The following is a 20913-nucleotide window of genomic DNA, read 5'->3' on the forward strand; positions in this document are numbered from 1 at the left end:
CGAACAAACGAAACATATCGGTATCCACGGTATTGGTGATAAGTTGAGAAACACATGTGCTACACAACGCCACCGTTTCCTGCGCATTACCCCCAACATCAATATGGAATATGATCACCATGCACACGTACACAGGCCGCACAACGTGTTGGCATACTCTGGAGCAGGTGGTCGAGCAGCTGCTGGGGTATAGCCTCCCATTCTTGACCAGTGCCTGTCGGAGTTCCTGAAGTGTCCTAGGGGTTTGAAGACGTGCAGCGATACGTCGACCGAGAGCATCCCAAACATGTTCGATGGGGTTTAGGTCTGGAGAACAGGCAGGCCACTCCATTCGCCTGATATCTTCTGTTTCACGGTACTCCTCCACAATGGCAGTTCGGTGGGGCCGTGCGTTATCATCCATCAGGAGGAAGGTGGGACCCACTGCACCCCTAAAAAGGCGAACATACTGATGCAAAATGACGTCCCGATACACCTGACCTGTTACAGTTCCTCTGTCAAAGACATGCAGGGGTGTACGTGAACCAATCATAATCCCACCCCACACCATCAAACCAGTGCCTCCATACAGGTCCCTTTCAAGGATATTATGGGGTTGGTATCTGGTTCCTGGTTCACGCCAGATGATAACCCGGCGAGAATCACTGTTCAGACTATACCTGGACTCGTCCGTTAACATAACCTGGGACCACTGTTTCATTGACCATGTACTGTGTTCTTGACACCACGCTTTACGGGCTCTCCTGTGAACAGGGGTCAGTGGAATGCACCTTGCAGGTCTCCGGGCGAATAAACCATGTCTGTTCAGTCGTCTGTAGACTGTATGTCGGGAGACAACTGTTCCAGTGGCTGTGGAAAGGTCCCGAGCGAGGCTACCTGCTGTACTCCGTGGCCGTCTGCGGGCACTGATGGTGAGATATCGGTCTTCTTGTGGTGTTGTACACTGTGAACGTCCCGTCTGTAGCGCCTGGACACGTTTCCTGTCTGCTGGAATCGTTGCCATACTCTTGAGATCACATTTTGTGGTACAAGGAGGGCCCGTGCTACGACCTGCTGTGTTTGACCAGACTCCAGTCGCCCTATTATTCTACTCCTCATACCGTCATCAATATGTGTTCTTTGAGCCATTTTCAACATACAGTTACCATTAGCACGTCTGACAACATCTGCACACTTACACGCTGCACCGTACTCTGACATGCATCAACACACCTCTGCGTATTTGGACTGCTGCCAGCGCCACCGTGCGACGACCGCACCGCATGCACCGCACCGAATGGTCAAATGCACCGCATGGTCATACGCCGAGGTGATTTCCAACCGAAAACTGCCCACCAGAGCGTTGTTTCACCATGTATCCGCATTATCCTTAATTTATGAGCACGAGTGTGTATATATATATGTTACGTTCGTCAGCTATATGTTATACAATCCATTTGTATGTGAGATCCTGGCCGCCTACATTGTTTCATACGAAAAGTACGTACAGATGGAACACTTATACAGAAAATATTATAAAACGCGTTTTCAGTTATACGTCTCCTGTGCGTTGTCCAAAAACTACAGGAATTACGCATGTAACCTATAGGGATGCGCACGAGACAAGATTTGAGATCATCTCGACTCGAAAATGTGCTGTAAAAGTGATGTCTCGACTCGAAAAATATATATTTTTCTATTGGAAGAGCTGTGTCTCGACTCGAATTTTGTCAGGAAAATTCTGTCTCGACTCGACTCGAACGCATCCCTAGTAACCTACCTTTGTAAGTACGCTACCTACATTATTTTCTCAGTGTAATTGTTAAATACTGCAACCTATATTCTCAGAGAAAATCATAATGCTCATTTGTTAGGCTACATCAACCGTTTCTGTGCTCAGTAGAGTTTTATTAAGAAACTACAAATATATATGTCGAGTTACTAAGTTTTAGGAATGCCCAGACCCAATGGATCCCCCACGTGTGTGTGTGTGTGTGTGTGTGCCCCTGTTAGTTTTTCATTGAATAAATAGATACAAGCAAATAATAATAATAATTTCGTAGTGGCTCCGCATAGCGAGCGGTCCCAAGTTCGATCCCGGTAGGATCACTCGGTCGAAAAAGTGTAAAAAAAAAAAAATCAGGTCAGCCATACTGAATGAGGTTTTCCTGGGTTTTCCTCATTTATACCAGGCGAATGCCGGGGTGGTACCTAACATAGGTCCGAGGCCGCTTCCTTCCTTCCCTTTTCCCGGATGCTCGTCGAGGAACGTCATCCCTTGGCCATAGATACCGAAAGCCCAGAAATTTGGTTCCTAAATACTAATAATTTCATAAAATTTGTGACACAGCTAAATGTCAAATCTCGAAGTTCCAATGAGCTCCTTTATGGCTAAGGGGTTGGCGTACGCGCCTTTGGTGTGGGAGACCCGATTTCATTCTTAGCGGAAGGTCATGTGGTTTGGATTCCACGTTAATCAGTAGGTTCACGTCTCATATAACATTGCTGCTGAAACGGACGCTAAACTCAAATCAATCAAATCGAAATTCCAAACCTACAAAAATATTAAAATATGATCTTTCTCGTGGATCACATGTTCGCTTTTATATATTATATGTCTAAAATTGGACAAAAGATAAAACCTTTGGACTTTGACAATTAAGTGATGCAAACTCACATATATGTTATTGGGAACGTGATTTCTTAGCGACAGAAATCTTAAGAAATTGAGGAGGCCTACGTGGAGGAAGAAATTATGTACATGTCACTCTGTCCTCCTCCTCAAATTCCTCAAGAAGAGCGTCGAAGGGTGGAGCTCTTAAGTGCTCCCTCCCCTCCCTAAAAGAAAAAAAAACGCTCATTATTTATTTTAGAAGATTACAGAAGCAACCTTGTAAAGCAGATGAGAGAGAAATTGGAAGTAATTAGAAAACGCAGGTTTAATAGCAAACACATCTTGGTATTTGGTTAAAATCTTTAAATATGCCGAGTCACGTATTACTTTCGTTGTTTGATGTTGAATTCCCCCCCCCCCCCTTTCAACTGCACTGTATGACCTCGTATACCTAACAAGGTGGGCAGGCGCCACGCTTTTCACCAATTTCCACATGCAACAATAACCAGTTATTTCGTTGCATCCTTTGTGCAGATAACAGCCAGGTAATTCGCTCTAATTCTATCCGATAGGAAAGCATTGTTCATCAAGTGCTGGTCGTCATAAATAAAATGCAATATGAAAGGGAGAGGGAAGGGCAGCCACTTGTTGAGAAGGAAAGAAATTGCGAAAGGAGTTGCTTCCTCCCCTTCGTCACCTTCATGCGCAACTATTGAGGAGAGGGGGAAACAGCTGAGTTGCAGTGTTGCTAGCTTAATACACTCTCCCAACACAATTATCGCTATTCTTACAAAAGGAGACCCACTTCCCACCTGCTGACCTATCAGATCAATTAAAATCTGGGGCTGCTGTGACTCAGTGGTAGATCGCTCCCCTCTGGTACATGGGGACCCTGGTTTGATCCTAGCTCGCGCCAAGTGGACCGTGCGCGTGGGTTTTCTCGGGGTTTTCCCACTTTCTTCATTGCACTATTTTAATCATCATCATCATCACCGTCTCCTTTAGCCAATTTCAATCAAAATCTAAGGAATTTTTAGCAATACATGACTAAACAAGACGAAAAATTAAATTAGATAATTAAATATATTTTATATAAAATATTTTTCAAGAAATTATAGTGAACTTGATACATACACCGTATTGAAAATTTGATCGCCGTCTGGATGAGTTTACCGCAGGGCCGTAGATAGAAGATGTTCAGGGAGATGCATGTTATTTCACTCCTTCGTGGTTAAGCGGTTAGCGTACGCGCATTTGGTATGGGAGACCCGGGTTCGATTCCCGGCAGAAGTTCATGTGGTTCGGATTCCACGTTAATCAGTAGGTCCCGTCTCATATAGCCTCGCTGCTGAAAGGGACGTTAAACTCAAAATCAACTGAACTCAATAGCTTGTTTAGATAAATATAGATTCAAGGGATAAGTCAAGAACTCAAGTCTAAGGCGAGCTTGAGTTAGCTCGCACAAATAATGTTGTCATATCCCAGACATCTTCAAGTTCTGCCCCAAACGAAAGTGGAAAAATAGTTAAAGAGAAGTTTGATAGAGCGCACAATTCAAATCCAGGATTGGGAAAGATCACGCCAATCAGCCAGTACATATATGCGATAAGCAAACCTTTGCCAAATAACTGTTCCGAACTTTCTGTTTCATTGTACGAATATTCACTTCGTTGATCTTTAAAGGTCATTTTTGGCCTATAAACTTAAATTGGGAAATTTATTGTGCACAGAGCAAACATTATAAACAGGCGAATTTGAAATGAACTGTTTGTTAAGTGCAGTGAGTGTTATTATATTTATAATACAAATTTTCTAATTTTAGTACACATTTTCAGATTTTTAATTCCAGGTTCTACTCACAACCACCGTCAAGTACAGGTAAGTCACCAGTTGCGTTAGACACTTTCTCCGGTAGGTCACCTATTGCAAGAATAGCGAACTGTTCTTAGCAAACACAACGAACATATTTAGTGGCAAACACAACAGTTTGTGCTATAGGTAAATAAGCAGAAGGAGAGGCTACATATAAATAGTGGAGCATGATTTACGAAAGTATGTCATTTCAGTAATTTACTCACATAATCAAAATCCTATAGAATTTTTATTGAAGTGAAGTCAATTTGCTTGGAAATCAGTTAGGAAGCAAGTCTCCCAAAACTTGTCTTCAAATGTTCAATTCCAGCATTCACATGGTACGACTGAGGAAAATACCGGGAATACCTCATTTAAGACAATTGGCTTCAGAATTCAGTCTTCATTATAAAAACACTAATCACTTCCATACTTCAGCTCAAAATAGATAAAATAATGGAGATGCCTCTATTTCATTCAATATCCGCTAAAAGTTAATATGAATATCAATTACCATAGCGTTTTGTACCTAGGGATGGGTACGAGGCGAGTCGAGACAGGATTTTCCTGGCAAAATTCGAGTCGAGACACGGCCCTTCCAATAGAGACATATACATTTTTCGAGTCGAGACATCACTTTTACAACACGTTTTCGAGACGAGACAGCCACAAATCTTGTCTCGTGCGCATTCCCATTTGTACGCGAATTACAATTATTAATAGATCACGGTGGTTCAATGGTAAAGCGTTCACCTATAATGCATGGGGTCCTTGGTTCAATCCAACCTCGCGCCAATGAACTTTGTGGTGGACAAACATTGTATGCGTGTGTTTTCTCGGGATTCTCCAATTTCCTCCCACTTTCTTCATTCCATCATTTCCTTCTTTTCCCATTATCACTGTTTCCTTTAGCCCAACCGGGCATACTGTGGGACGTTCTAACTGTAGGTATTGGTGTAGGCTATTAAAGAGACAGAGAGAAACAGGAAAAGTGATAGATAATGCAAGCTTAATACATAAATAAATAAATAAAATTAAAATAAATTTTTAATAGCCTTAGCCACTGTACTAGAACCTTCACATGGTTTTTATGCACAAATTTTCTGCCACTTTATTTGATAGAAAACGGGAAAATTTACGAAAATTGCCAGATTTCATCATAGGATCAGAAATTCCTTATTTTCACCATTATCGCTAATATATTTTCGTAATATTTGGTCTAGGAATTAATTCGTGCGGGTGGACAAGAGATGGCGCAAGGAACGAAGCGTCCCACAGTTCCGTGTATCCACACATGTGTTGCAAACCCCTGTCATCGCGTATCGTTCGTAGTATAGGGCAGTGGATTAAAGCGTCAACAACACCAGTTTGTAGTTAAGTGAACATGGCGCAATTTGTGCCTGATAAAGTGTTTTTGCGGGGTGTCCTGCTGCATTACTTTAACATGCAGAAAAGTGCGACTGAAAGCCATCGTATTTTGGTGGAAGTGTATGGTGACCATGCTCTAGCTGAGCGAACGTGTCAGAAGTGGTTTGCACGGTTTAGAAGTGGTGATTTCGGCTTGGCAGACCAAGAGCGAGCTGGACAGCCAAAAAAATTTCAAGACGAAGAATTGACAGCATTGCTCGAGCAGGATTCGTGTCAAACGCAGGAACAACTTGCAGCAGCATTAGGCGTTGATCAAACAACAGTCTCCAAACGCTTGAAAGCCATGGGAATGATTCAAAAGATGTCACATTGGGTTCCACATGAATTGAAAGACAGAGACGTTGAAAGACGAAAAACCATTTGCGAATTGCTGCTTCAACGACAGAGCAGAAAGGGGTTTCTGCATCGAATTATTACGGGTGATGAGAAGTGGATCCATTACGAGAACTCTAAACGAAAAAAGGCCTGGGTGAAACCAGGTGAACCAGGTCCATCACAACCAAAATGAGATATTCACTGTGCAATGGTTATGCTGTGCATATGGTGGGATATGAAAGGTGTGGTGTACTATGAGCTGCTGCAACCGGGTGAAACTATGAATGGAGAACGTTATCGACGACAATTAATGCGTTTGAAGCAAGCTCTGGCCAGAACACGACCAGAATGGGAGAACAGACATGATAAACTTATTGTTCAACATGATAACGCTCGCCCACATGTCGCAAAACCGGTCAAAATCTATTTAGAAAATGTCGGATGGGAAGTTTTACCCCACCCGCCGTATTCACCAGACGTTGCTCCTTCGGACTACTACTTGTTCGATTGCGTGAACAACGATTTGATTGGACAGCGGTTTACTTCTTCAGAAGATATCGAAACATGGGTCTCTGACTGGATCGCTTCCAAGGATGAGGACTTCTTTCGCCACGGAATCCGTACATTGCCTGACAGATGGGCGAAAGTGGTGGCTAGCGATGGACAATATTTTTCTTAAGGTATTTATGTATTTTGTGTTTGTACTACAGCTTCAATGTGTGCGTACCAACCGCACGAATTAATTCCTAGACCAAATATTTTTTCATCTCCCTTCGAATTAAGTGGTATAAACTTTGTGCACAGGAACAGCATGTAGGCCCTAATATATGTGACCATGGCCATAAAAAACGTGCAGTATTTGTGAACAAATTGGAACTTCCGTCATGAAAATTAATAAAACTGCATTAATCTCCCATTATTTTTCGGTTTTTTCCTTTTCCCCTGTTCTTCGATGGGTCCCATTCTTCGATGAAAACAGCATTATAGGTGCCACGCCAGATTCTTAATACTCCTGAAAAGTTGGAGTGGTTTTGCTTCTTGCCATCATTCTTATCATAACATATTTTATTAGATAATCCACTTAGAAATAATTAATGTGAAAAAAATTAAAAGTGTTTGTGACTTTGCGACGAGAATGTCAGTAGAATTTCAAGAATACGTCAAGAAGATACACCATGCGAGGATTATTATTATTATAAAGTATTGTGGGAATAATGATTTTTTTTTTTTTTTTTTTTTTTTTTTTTTTTTTTTTAGGTTTGGGTCTGGAAATGTTTATTCCACTTTTCTCAATCTTCAGCTTCCTCTTCTAATTCACAATATTTTGTTCTATTTATCAAATAATCGATTAGTTGTGGTATTCTTCTTCCTATTCCTCTCTTTCCTTCCATCTTTTCCTCTATGGCGATATGAAGAAGACAATTTCTAGGCAAGATGTGTCCAATCCAATTGGCCTTCCTACGAAGAATGCTGAATACTAGTAAAAGTATCCTCTTCTCTCCTATCCGTTTTAAAACATCTTCATTTGTTACTCTCTCTGCCCATTTTATCCTCTCCGTCTTCTTCGAACACCACATTTTGAAGCTCTCTAAATATTTCTTCTCTAACTACCGCAATGTCCAAGTCCCTGAGCCATACAGTCCAATACGTATATACTATTTAACCAAGTTCTTTCTTAGCCTGATGTTAAGCCTGCTAGTTAAGAGTGATTTTTTCTTGTTGAATGCTTCTTAAGGATGATTTAAAGGGACAAGTTTTGCCGATAGATAGCACCACAGTCTTCGTATCTTTTGCATGCATTTTTTACCTTTCACGAAAATTTACATTTTCTCTTACAAATGTCAGCCTAGAGACTTCAAATTTTTAGAAAAGAAACTTCATAGCCTATTAAAGGGAACAATCCATGCCGATTTTTTATTTAGAATTTTCTTCATTGTTGAAATGGCTTGATTGTTGAAATGGATACCTAAATCTTTAACAATAGAACTGTTTCAACTGTGAAGAAAATTCTAAATAAAAAATCGGCACGGATTGTTCTCTTTAATAGGTTATGGAAGTTCCTTCTCTAAAAACAATTTGAAATCTCTAGGTTGACATTTGTAAGAGAAATTGTAAATTTTCGTGAAAGGTAAAAAATACATGGGAGAGATACGAAGACTGTGGCGACATCTATAGACAAAATACTTGTCCCTTTACACTAACCTTAAGTTATGGCAATTCTGTGAGAATAGGCTCCCCTTTTGTATGGAGTGAGGGTGAACTTAGTATGAGTCTATGATAAATGACTCGTTATTGTAATTCACGGCCAACATTCAGGAAATTATTTTAATTGTTCCATTTTATCTCTGTCTTCTACTTGCATTACATATAACAAATGGAAATATATGTAATGAATGTCTAAAATTATGGATTGTTAACTTACAAACAATGTACTTACGTAATCATTTCCATTTTTCCATATGAAAGAGAAGGAATGGATTTTCTCAAAATATTGAAGGACATCAAAGTGTTAAGGAATAAAACTGTTGGTAATTCCAATCGGGAAACAATAATAAATTGAAAGCTCCAAGGCCCCCTAATATGCTACGAATACAATTTCGTGAAGCTAAAGAAATTGGAAAGAAACAAGTTTGGTATCCATGGTTGTAAACTACCAAACTTAAAGAAGTTCTTCCTGAAGGCTTGGTTACGACTTACAAATCTTAGCTTCTAAAATATATCGCGGAAAAAAAGAATTGTCTCAAATATTTTGAGGTCATTTTTTTATAATCGTAAGAGGATGACCTTGGAGGCATACAAAGAAAGACAGAACAACGTAATTAAACAAAAGATTATAAATATATTTTTCGTTGTCCTTGTTTTAAATATATTTATACTTTAATTTTAACACGTGTTTCTCACTGGTACAGAAGCAAATTCAGCGGTTTCTCGAGCTCCGTAATGCCTACTGACTAGGAACATGAGATGATAGGTTGTCGGTTAAAGATCATGCTTTTCGGTTCCTACGTTAAGCTGTCTCCAGAAGAAGCAAGGCCTCTGTAGTAGAGCGCTTATTTCTGTTGCGTAGGGTCCTGGTTCGAACCCCGCCCAAGTAAGTTTCTAGTGGACAACATTGTGTGCGTGGATTTTCTTGGGGTATTTCCGTTTCCTTCCACATTCTCATTCCACCAATTCTTCTATAATCATCCATTTACCTTAATCATCCGTCTCCCTTAGCCTAAAGAGCATAATCGTTGTACTTTAAGCTCAAAGATTTTACTTCATTTCATTTTCTCGAACAACCAACTGACGTAAAACAGTTAGATTGGTTAGTTGCTTACTTTACGTCATTCTCAAACACCAAGGTAGTATTTATGTGATCTTCTTAACACTCTAGGACTGGAATTCGCGGCTGTTGGTGGATGCATAGACCATCAAAGTCGCAAAGCAGGCCATTTCCTATCTTGCCTTCAAGAAAGCTAGATCAAAGGACCATGCCATCGACTCTGGTTGTCTGATTACAGAGTTTGAAACGTTTTAAGATCAGCAATTCTGCGTTTTACGTGAATTCCTTTCAAAACAACGTGATATTAACCCCACGATCAACAATTATAATCGCAATGTCTGAATACCGAGTTGGTATCTTAAATCAAAATTGTCTGTTCTTCTCACATTTCGAGGTATTGTGAGGAAGTTAGCTCAGTGGTAAAGCTCTCACCTCTAGGGTGTGAAGTGACTGGCTCGACCCCACTTCGCGCCAAATGAGCTTTATGCTGGATGAACAACTGTCCGGTTTTTCGGGTTTCTCCCACTTTCTTCATTGCACCCAAGGGTGCCGATCCTGGGGGGCCCGGGCCCCCCAAAGCTCATGTGGGTCTCTATTGTATTTATGAATATACAATATTTGGCATAATTTCAATGCAATTTGTCTTAAAATCCTCCTATATATATCTTCTGCATGTGAATGGGCCCCCTTAAATTTACAGAGAAATCGGCGCCAGTGATTCCACCCCTCCATTCATTTTAAATGATCATCGTCTCCATCAGCCTTGGTGCATAATCGTTTGACGTAAAACTATATGTTTCATTTCATTTAAACTTAACGTCCCACGAGTATGCTCTTTAGACTAACCGGGATAATGATTAAGGCAAGAGAATGATGATGGAAGCATTGGTGGAATGAGAATGTGGGGGAAACGGGAGGACTTCAAGAAAACCCATGGAGACGACGTTGTCTATCACAAACTTACTTCTCCGAGGATCGAACTAGGGACCCCACTCACAAGAGGTAAGCGCTCTACCATTGAGCTACCTTGCCCCCTGAAATTTCATTTCATTTAATTTCAGATATAGAAGAGAAAATGAACAAATATCAAATTTTCTGCTGCATATAGTTGTACAAGATAAGTCAATTGATTGGAAATAGTCTAGTTTTGTGCTTAAACAGCTGTGCACTATAGGTTATTATATTTTGAAATAGGGGTCACGGTATTTCAGTAGTATAGCACTTACCTCTGATGCGTTTGGTGACTGGTTCGATCCCCGGGGAAGTAAGTTTGTGGTGCACAACGTCATGTCCGTAGGTTTTCTCGTGGTACTTCCGTTTTCTCATATTTTCTCATTCCACCAATTCTTTCATAATCATTCACTTGCCTTAATCATCTATCTCCCTTAGCGTAAAGGGTATAATTGAGGGACGTTGAAGTGAAAGATTTCTATTTTCAAATACAATTTAATTAAATTGTAACATTGTAGTTTTTAAATTGCAATTGAACTGTGACAAAAGTTTTAAATTTGGAAATTGCATGCACACTAGTGACATTTGTAGGGATCAGATATAAAGGCAGCGCAGATAGCGACTCTATTAGCTTGACTGTTAGCGTTACGTACAGACTGCCATGATTTGTTATTACCAATACCATTAAGAAATGCCTAACACTTTACAGGAGATGATCAACAGAACCTCTTAAACCCTAGAGAACCGGCGAACATGATCGAGCTGTCTAACATATTAGCTGGTGATCACAAGACCTATTTGTCAAGGGTTCGAATTCCACTCAGGTCATGGTGTTATGTACTGTCCTTTCTGCATTCATTTCTTTGTAATTGTCTCTTTTAGCCTAAACGGCAGACCATGAGTGACAAAACTGAAAAATAAATACATAAGTCATTAGAGCATTTCTCTAATAACATTCACAAACATTTACATATTGGCAGTGTAGTTAATATGTATTTGATAGTTATGAGTTGGCCATCCTAGTATTATCATCCTATTATCCTAGTATTACCTAGATGAACCAAGCAGAGAAGCTCCTTCAGCTTGGACGTCTCCAGCGTCTTGGGTGGAGATTTCAATGCGTGGTCTGTGGTTAACCTCCAAAGTTGCGACATTCTCAAACGAACAACCAACACTTGCTTCTTCGCTAAGTTAATGGCGGAGATGAAGAGATGCCATTATATCTTCTTTGCTCTTGCGAGCTTTTCTTTGCATGAAGCACAAACGTCACAAGGGTGTGCCAATTAATTAGTGTTATTGCTTCTTAAATCGAATGGTTCTAGGTTTAGACCTCACGACCTGTCATTCTATGAGAGTTATCTCCAGAATTTGTTCTCAGCTTCAGTAAGAAAATGATTGTATCGTATTAGAGTTCAGTATCCCTTGAGGACCGAAGCTATGTGGAACAGGGAGTACAGTTTGACATCGGATCCCAACCACATGAGCTCCTGTCGAGAATTGAAACCCAGTCTTCCTCAGAGAAGACACATACATTAACCATATAGCCAATAGGGAAATAAAGCAATTTAAAAATACGTTGTTTGAGTGTGATTATTTCATGATAGGACAAGGCTCGTAATTAGATTTACATTTGAGCGTTAATATTTGTGTAACCGAATGTTGGTTGAAGTAAAAAAAAAATGTAAACAATTGGAGCTCTTAATGAAACACAATTTTAATCCTATAGTGTATTGCACGCCAAGGAGTTGAGTGCAGTAACTGATTAAAAAAAAAATCTGAGAAAGTAACGCTAAAATTAATGAGTGACTTGAAACTTGGCATCAAAGGTTGTAAATGGAAGAATTTAAATGAACTAAGAGTTTTTCATACTTTTCTTAAATCTTTCTCAGATGTGGTTCTATGAAGATACTGACTTCCTTATGCAATAAGAAGTTACAGTGCTTTATAGGAATATTAGTTGACGAGTACAACTACTGAGATTATTCAGTTGCTGTGTTTCTGGTGTCCCTAATCCTAATTGTAAACCTAATCCTCTACACTGGCTCATATTTTCCAGTTTAACATAACTTTCCGAACCGTAGTGAAATAACTTGCTACCCTACCTCTGCTCTACTGACTCAGTGATCACGCTATAGTTACGTTATGGTAAGTGGGCTAGAACCTGTCTTCGGAGCAAATACTTATAGATAGGTATTTATAGAGTGCAATTGTAACATATTATTTAGTTTTGCAGATGTCTGTAGCAAATCATGAAATTAAATCTTTCAGTTTAACATTCTATTATTATGATCTTTAGGCTAAGGGAAATTATGATTAAAGCAAGTAAATGATGATAGAAAAATGATGGAATGATAATGTGGAAGGAAACGGAAGTATCTCGAAAAAAAACCACAGATACCATGTTGTCCACCACAAACTTGCTTTGTCCAGGACCCCACACACCAGAGGTAAGCACCCTACCACTAAGCCACATGCACAAAATCAACAGGAAATTTGGAAATATCGAAGATAGAAGAACACCTACTGTCATTTGTTCTTCAAGGTATACTTTACTGTGATCAACTTAGGAACTTAATCTCACCGGTGTTGGAAGGTTCTGGGGATGCGCACGAGACAAGATTTGAGACTGTCTCGTCTCGAAAATGCGCTGTAAAAGTGATGTCTCGACTCGAAAAATGTATATTTTTCTATTGGAAGAGCTGTGTCTCGACTCGAATTTTGTCTGGAAAATTCTGTCTCGACTCGACTCGAGCCCATCCCTAGAAGGTTCGGAAATCTTCACAAGGGAAAGAAGAAGAAGAAGAAATCAACCTTAAAGTTGATCTTTTTTCCCTCTTTCAAGTACTCATTCAATTTATATCATCACAATCTCTCAGAAACAAATATTACGATTATTCTATCTGTAATACCTTGTTACTCTCTCCTCAGCACGTATTTAAATTCTCAACCTTGCAACTGAAATATATTGGAATATGCATGGGATGCAGAGCCTTTGAAGGCCAGCGGCGAACAGATAAAAGCTTTCATCATATGCATTACCCTTGCGCTCCGATTGGCATGAAGAAAATTCCATCCTTACGAAATGCAATTATTCAATTATGTTTCTCAACATTTTTTGTTTACTGCGGCGACCTGAAGCGGCAACCCGCAAAACCTACCAAGGTCATCGATGACCGGCCTTGCCCATAGCGGGAGAGTCATTTTTCTATGGACATTTGTCATGTGACCTCGTCGCTATGACGTCATTTGTACAAAGACGGTTAGGTTATGGCTTTTGCCTTTCTTTAAAATTCAGTGCACTGATCGCTTGATAGCGCACATATGGCGTTCCGAAAGATTTCCTCTGATTGAAATTTTACACAAAATCTCTGTTGCTCTTGCGGCTGGCCTAGCTCCGGGGCTAGCATATAGGTGGCTTTGGTGCACGAGATTCCCTGTTTGGTTTCCGATAAGAGGACATGAAACGCACTATAATAGTTCATATCCTAGTATAAAGTGTTGCCCCGTCCTATTTAGCCACACTTCTCACGAAAGTTGTAAAGACAATTCAATCAGCAAACAACAGCTCTTATCTGTTATCTGTATTATGCTCTTATCTGTTTTACTTTTATTAACGAGTTTAGTTTATTCATTGAAGCTCTTTCATATATTTATGGGGGCACGTTGGCTCAGTGGTAGAGCGTTCACCTCCGGTGCTTGGGGTCCCTGGTTCGATCCCAGCTCGCGCCGTGTGGACTTTGTGGTGGACAAACATCGTGCTCGTGGGTTTTCTCGGGGTTCTCCCACTTTCTTCATTCCACCATTTCATTCATTTTTCATAATCACCGTCTCCTTTAGCCTAACTGGCATAAATGTGGGACGTAAAATTAAAGATTTCATTTCATTTTTTCTTTTATATATTTACCAGTCCGTCCGTCCATCCATCCGGGAGACAACAACCTCAATAACTACAGACCAATCAGTTTCAATATTGGCCAAAACGTAGAGGACCAAAAGCTAGAAGTCGAATTGGTTGATGGAAGCAATGCGATCCATCCAATTGATCCCAAGATACGCTCCCTATGTATTTTCATAGATGGCTATTAGAGAAGAATTGCTCCTGGGCAGTATGCAACCCAATTGTACAAAACTGTCATGTTGGTTACATACCATTTAATTACTTTCATGGGGGCACGGAGGCTCAGTGGCAGAACGCATGTGCATCGGGTCCCTGGTTCGATCCCCGTCCAAGCAAGTTTATGGTGGACAACATCCTGTCCGTGGGTTTTCTCGAAGTACTCAGGTTTGCTTCCACATTCCAATTCCACCAACTCTTCATTCATTTCCTTAAATCAGCCGTCTGCCTTAGATTAATAGCCATAATCATGAGACGTTAAACGGAAAGATTTCATTTCATTTCCATTTTTTTAATATTTCACCATTCTAACCGAACTCCTTGACGTGGTGTACACGTGACAAACCTACTTATTAACAAATGGCTGTGGAAGCTTTCAGTTTTACTCAGGAGAACGTAATCTCAGTGACTGATCTCTGTGGGAATCGACCCAAGGCCAACCATTAGCTGTATCGCTTCTTTGAATGAGAGTGTGATATTAGGAAGAATGAATAAATAATTAGTTTCCAGATTCCACACAGACTATTGGTTTAGGTAAGTGCTCACATCTGGTCTATGTGGTACCTGGTTTGATTCATATCATATAAATTTCTGATGAATAAGTTATGGCTATAGACTTTGTCAGTCCTATTTCCTCATATTCTCTTCATTCCACGAATTCTTCCATTATCTTTAACTTCCACTTATCATTCACTGTCTTTAACCTATAGGAATTTATCAATTGCTTTCTTTAATCTATAGGAATATATCATGTATTTTCTTTAGCCAAAAGGAATTTATCTTCCACCTTTTTCTTAGCCTATAGTAATTTATCATTTATTTTCTTTAGACTAAAGGATTTTATCATTCATTTCTTTAGCCTATAGGAATTTATCATTTATCTTCCTTAGCCTAATGAAATTTATCATTCACTTCCTTTAGCCTATAGGAATTTATCATTTATTTTCTTTAGCCTAAAGAAATTTTTCATTCGCTTCCTTTGGCCTATAGGAATTTAGCATTTTCCTTCTTTTGCCTATAGGACAGCATTTCCCAACCGGTGTGCCGCGGCACAGTGGTGTGCCGCGAACGGGTCGCTGGTGTGCCGCGAGGAAATCGCAACAAAATTATTAATTCTATAGCAATCAAATTGCAAGACAGAAAAAGGTATATTTGTATCTCACATTACTACTATGAATCTGAAATTTAAAGTTTCATACTGTGTTACTATTCTGTAGAACATTTTTAATTTTCTGTAGAACATTCTTCTGTACATTTCTAATTTTGAAAAAAAAGTATTTGTTATCATTGTTATGACCATTACTGCTTCTTTATTATTGCAGACTATTTCGTAACTTGAAATTTTAAAATATTATTCAATCCTTCCGGCAAAGTAAACATGCATACGAATTACCTACATTTGTGATTTAAAAGTAAAAAAGATTTGTTCGTTCGTTCGTTGTTTAGTAATCCTCCTCCTTAATGAAAGGTTGGATACAGTTTTCGAAAGAGAAAGTGTATTTTTAACAACTGGAGCCGTATATCTGATTGCAATTGTTTTCTAGTTTTAAATTGAAATAAAAAATAAGCATAATGATTTACCACGGGGAAAAAAGCAGTGATCGAGCTTTCTTCCCCGTGGGAAGAAAGTCAGTAATCAGAAAAAAATACTACAGTATTTTAAATCTTCAAATAATAATAATAATAATAATAATAATAATAATAATAATAATAATATGTGTGCCGCGAGAATTCAAGTTACCCTGAAGTGTGCCGCAAGTTGAAAAAGGTTGGGAAACTCTGCTATAGGACTTTATTATTTTCTTTCCTTATCCTATAGGAATTTATTTTTTTTCTTTCGTCTTAAGAATTTGACATTTGCTTTGTTTATCCCATAGGATATAGTCTATAAAATTAACGATATAGTTTCTAAGGGCATAGATTCATTTCATTTTCAGAGACAATAATGAAACAGTTTTTTTTTTTTTTTTTCGGAAAAGCTTATGGTTTTCGTTTTCTAATTTCGTATAATTTTAAAAAATGGTATTTTGCATTGGATAGTACATAGTTTAGTTTTGAACAGGAAATGTCAATATGCGTAAAGTATTTAAAATTATGCCCATATTTCCTATATCAATCGATGTGTATATTAAATATAATTTCCGACGAAAAGGCTAAATAAATATAGTAACAGCCAAGGCCTACGAGAATTTTTTTCCTGAGATACTATTATGTCTGTAAAACTTCTCAGTAGAGGAGGAAATATGATCTACAGATGTGCTCAGTTATACTTAAGTATTTGTAGAGATTCTGTTTCTCCATATCTCTTTGCAATAGTCATTTATTTAATAAGCTTTCAGACATGACTCAACTTGGAAGTCAAATTCACAGTAGAGTCATTAACAATCGATAATAATAATAATAATAATAATAATAATAATAATAATAATAATAATAATAATAATAATAATAATAATAATAATAATAATAAGAAGAAGAAGAAGAAGAAGAAGAAGAAGAAGAAGAAGAAGAAGAAAATGTTAGGGAAAGAAAAAAGGGCCCGCGAGATTTTCACTGATTCTTGTAGTGCTCGACGAGAGAAATCGATTATTGAAAGAATTTTCAAAATTGACGCAGGCAAACATGAAGAAAATCGCATTTTCATGTACCGGTTCAAAATGGGGTAGGAAAAACTCGGGGGCCCTTTTTCTTTCCCCCTAACCTAATAATAATATGGAAATAAAAATAAAAGAATTATTTAAACATGCCATTCTGACATTCGCCTAGTAGAGGTGGGTAATCGTCTGAAAAGGCCTCAGTCATGGTAGTAGGTCACTAGCTGGGAACTTGAGACCACTCTCAATTATGAAGCAAATATAAGCTCCTAAGAAAAGGAACATTGTAGACAGAGATGGTCTCAGTTACTGTAATGTTTTATCTTATAATAATGAGTTTCAGTTATTTTTTTTCAAATAAGTATGAATATTCTCAATATTTGAGAGATAGTAGTAATTTTCTTAAATTTTAGCCAGGAAAATTGTTTTGTAAAAATTAAAACACGAAAACGACACTGAAATATTTGGTTGTCAGACTCTCAACAACTATATTGGGGGACTGAAGGGGTCTGATTCCCAATTCTGGCGCTTATGGAAGAAAGAATCATTATCCTACGGACATTCGCTACATATTAATCATGTAAACAATTTTAAGTAACATAACAATTCATTCCAGTTGAATAACACGACTGTTTTAATTTTAAGGGGCCGCGGTGGCTCAGTGGTAAAGCGTTCACCTCTGGTACATGGGGTCCTGGGTTCACACCCTGCTCCCGCCCAGTTAACTTTGTGGTGGACAAACACCGTGTGCGTGCGTTTTCTCGGGGTTCTCCCGTTTGCTCCCACTTTCTTCATTTCACCATTTCATTCATTACTCATCATCATCGTCTCCTTTAGCCTAACCGGCATAAACATGGGACGTAAAACTCAAAAATTTCATTGTATTTCATTTTTTGTTTTAATTTTAGAGATATTTTCCTTAAATTTAAATAAAAAACAATTTTATAGATTTCGGACAAAACAAAGATATTGGTTTAATTTTATGTTAGATTGAAAGACAAAGCTATTCTCCAAAGTTTTGTTGGTGCAGTGAATGCATTTTACAATGGATGAAAAATCAGCAATGCAGTAAATGTAAAAGAAAGAAGCTTACATATTTATGGTACAAAAGAGTTTAGGGAAAAGTTATCAATGATCGTGAAGGGAATTCTCCAACTGAAAAAGCAATGAAGAACATGATACATGTAAAAAGGTGACACCAAAGGGTCGCGTGAAAGTCAAAAAGCAAGACCTCTTAAAAGTAGATTTGGAAGTGTGCCCAAGGACGCCCGCCATTTCCATTTATATTAATACTTTTCTTTTTTTCTTTTTGCTCTGAATACAAGTAACTTGAGTTCTCTTCTGTAAAGCTACTCTTTAATCACACAAGTTACTCCAAAAATTGGCCACTGGAAAGCTGTCAGTTTCGTTGAGTTTAGTTTAAGTATGTGGTCAAGTAGACATCAATGTTATAGTCATTGTTTTAATTTACTAGAGAAATACGAGATATGTTCAAAAAGTATTGAAACTGGTTTGCAAAAATATATTTATTGATTTGGAAATCCGAAACACTAATCCCTTTCAAATTAGTCTCCTTGGTAGTGCGCGCACTTCTCCCAGCACTCCCGCCATTGTTGGAAACATGAAACGCGGTTTTTGAAATGATGGGCAATCGTCCTCTCACATTCCGCATGATGTCTTCTCTTTACTCAAATTGGGTTCCTTTTAGTGGGATTTTCAGCTTGGGAAATAAACAGAAGTCACACGGAGCCATGTCGGGTGAGTAGAGAGTGTAACGACTCACAGGAATGTTGTGTTTGGCGATGAAAGTTTGAATTAAATTTCGCGGCTACTCTCCTCATGCACAAATTCTCGTTCATAATTGAATGCACCGATCCAATTGAGTGGTTTCCGCTTGGGTATCGCCAAGCCTTTGGCAAAATTTTATGGAATATCGCTGCTCAAGTTTTTTCTGTTATTTTACAAAAAACTGAAATACGGCGACAGCTCACTAAACGTCTTCACTCGTTGGCCGACTCCCAGCAACTGACGCATGCTGCAACAGAGAAAAAATCCATGACTGCGCATTGAGTGTCCCCTACACATCTACACTGAAGGAAGTCTCACGCGCTTCATTGGTTTATGCGGGAAAATATAAGGTTCGATACTTTTTCGAACACACCTCGTATCCTGTAGAAAATCTCCGAAAAAGAATAAAGGGGTTTAGTGAGGATGTTGTAAAAGAAACTGTGAATATCGAATGTGATAAATTTCGGGTAACAAGTCCAACGCTTTTGGCTTCTATGATGCTTACAACATTGAAACATTGAAGGTAGGAATTGTACCTAATTTCTGAAGATACGAGGAAACTACTGAAAAACATTGTGCTACGGAAACTCAATATTCTTCTCTCCATGTCTCTATCCAAAATCTCTGATGTGGAGTGGCTAAAACAAAATTTTGGTGCTAGGGTTGCCTACAAAACAGGAAAATAACTTTCTCGGAAAAATGTGAAAGTGATGTCTCGTCTCGAAAAGTGTGCCTCTTTCTGTCTCGTCTCGTTTCGTCGGCAACTCTTTTTACGACCATTTTTCTACACCCAAAGCACCATAAACAACATCGTAAACTTTGACAAAGTTGCAAAATCTTGCTGTTTCAGTCAGACGAACTGGAAATTGATACACAAGGTGTTATCAAAAATATGGTGAATGGTCTTTTTTTTTTTTTTTTTTTAGCAGTAACTGCTAACGCTCCAACCATTTGATGTAATTTGTTCGATAGCCTAATCCTTTGAGACAGTCAGCGTCAAGTTGGAACATGTTTTGACTTGTCAGTCAGCGTCCAGAGCCGCTAGAGTGAGGTTGTGTTTACCGTGTCTGTTGCGCATCAAAACGCGTGAACTTTGTTTCAAGTTGAAAAAAAAAAAATGCCAAAGAAACTCATGAAATGTTGAAATAGGTATATAGCGATATTGCTGTAACTCTGAAGACTGTTTAGAAGTGGTATGAGCGATTTCAAACCAGAAATGAGTCGGTAGAAGAAAAAGTAAAGTTCAGGACGTCCATTAACCTCAAAAACAGAAGAAAACGTGTAAAAGTGGCAAAAAAAAAAAAAAATACTACCCGAGTGTACGTTCAAACAGATGAATAATTATTTGAGAGGTTTCCAAAGAATTAGATATCTCGTACAAGTCCGTAGAAAGCATATTACTCACCGCTTTGGAAATGAGAAGAGCGAGTACGTTCCCCGACTTTTGACTGACGAACAGGCGTTTTTGAGCGAAAAAAATATTTCTGTCTGTCCACATCCACCATACTCTCCAGACATAACACGACGCGATTTCTGATTTTTTCCAAAAATTAAAACTTTGCTTATAGAAAAACGTTTGGACTTCATTCCTGACATTAAGAGGACATTAAGAGATAGATCAGCTGAACATTCTTCCAAAAGATGTCTTCCAGAAATGCTCCCAGTCATGAATTCAACGTTAGAATAAGTGCATTGCTAGTACTTTGAAGATGATTAAATCAAATTAAATGTAAGCGTTTTACTTTGTTTTTAATAAAAATATTCACTATATTTTTTGATCACACCTCGTGTTTATGTAATTTTTATACAAGAGAAGGTACCTACTTACCTATGTCAACAGTCATAATGTAAACGTAGTAACATCGACTCACTATAACGTAACAGTCAATTGTAAATGAGGCTCATGACGATTAATGTATAAATATGGTATTTTGCTATTTGACAATGGTTTTACCTTGAAGATCATTGATTGAATTGGGTCTCCATCTTTCTATACAACGTAATAACAGCTGAT

The 20913-nt window shown here is 38.6% G+C and overlaps 1 protein-coding gene across 1 annotated transcript in view; it reads right to left on the minus strand.

Moving 5' to 3' along the window:
• The window catches only part of chas (chascon), a 254883-nt gene that overhangs the window by 172971 nt on the left and 60999 nt on the right, over positions 1-20913 (minus strand). The window lies entirely within an intron of this gene.

The sequence above is a fragment of the Thermobia domestica genome, chromosome 9, assembly GCF_964235325.1.
Source record: "Thermobia domestica chromosome 9, izTheDome1.hap1.1, whole genome shotgun sequence".
NCBI lineage: Eukaryota > Metazoa > Arthropoda > Insecta > Zygentoma > Lepismatidae > Thermobia > Thermobia domestica.